At 40.5% G+C, this 782-nt stretch overlaps 1 non-coding gene across 1 annotated transcript; it reads right to left on the reverse strand.

Moving 5' to 3' along the window:
* Nucleotides 1–234: 234 nt before the first annotated feature.
* On the reverse strand, nt 235–341 carry LOC141624458 (small nucleolar RNA R71). Its single transcript, XR_012534265.1, has one exon. It is a non-coding gene; the product is annotated as a small nucleolar RNA R71 (small nucleolar RNA).
* Between the last annotated feature and the right edge of the window lie 441 nt (nt 342–782).

Consider the following 782-nt stretch of genomic DNA (forward strand, 5'->3'; position numbering starts at 1 on the left):
ATGCCTATTGAAGACCCTCATTCTCATATGGAAACCTTTTGTGACTATTGTGATTCGATTTCTCAAACCGGTGTAACTCAAGACCAAATTCGATGGGTCTTATTTCCTTTTTCTCTAATTGGCACCGCGAAACAATGGTTGAAGGGCCTTGATAAGGTCACTCTCGAAATTGATTCTTGGAAGAAGTTGGCTCTAGCTTTCTACAAAAAATTCTACCCACCGGAAAAGACTAACATGCTAAGAGCTTAAATTACGGGTTTTAAGCAAAGGGATGAAGAATCTTTGTATGAAGCTTGGGAGCGGTTCAAGGGAATTTGTCGCTCATGTCCTCATCATGGATTTAGCGAGTGGTTCTTGGTACAACAATTTTGGAACGGTCTATATGAAGATTCAAGGAACATTCTCAACATGGGATCAAATGGAATGTTCACCGAAGTTGATGACAATCAAACATGGAACAAAATTGAGGAAATGGCGGTCCATAACTCATAATATAGTAGACCTCGCAAGGCTACTAGAGGAGGAAAGCATGAAGTGGACTCCGTTACTCAATTGGGTGCTCAACTTAGTGCTCACATTGATACAATCAGTTTGAAGTTTGAAAAAGCTATGGCTAGACTTGAAGAAGCCTCAAAATCACCAAAGCATCATGTTAATGTCATGACGGCATCTTCATCAATCCCAAGTGGGATATGTGAGAATTGTGGAACTTTGGGACATGACCAAAGTGAATGTAGGGGAACAAATGAACAAGTGAATGCTTTCCAAGCATACAAGAGTGG

Source organism: Silene latifolia, chromosome X (assembly GCF_048544455.1).
Source record: "Silene latifolia isolate original U9 population chromosome X, ASM4854445v1, whole genome shotgun sequence".
Classification (NCBI taxonomy): Eukaryota; Viridiplantae; Streptophyta; class Magnoliopsida; order Caryophyllales; family Caryophyllaceae; genus Silene; species Silene latifolia.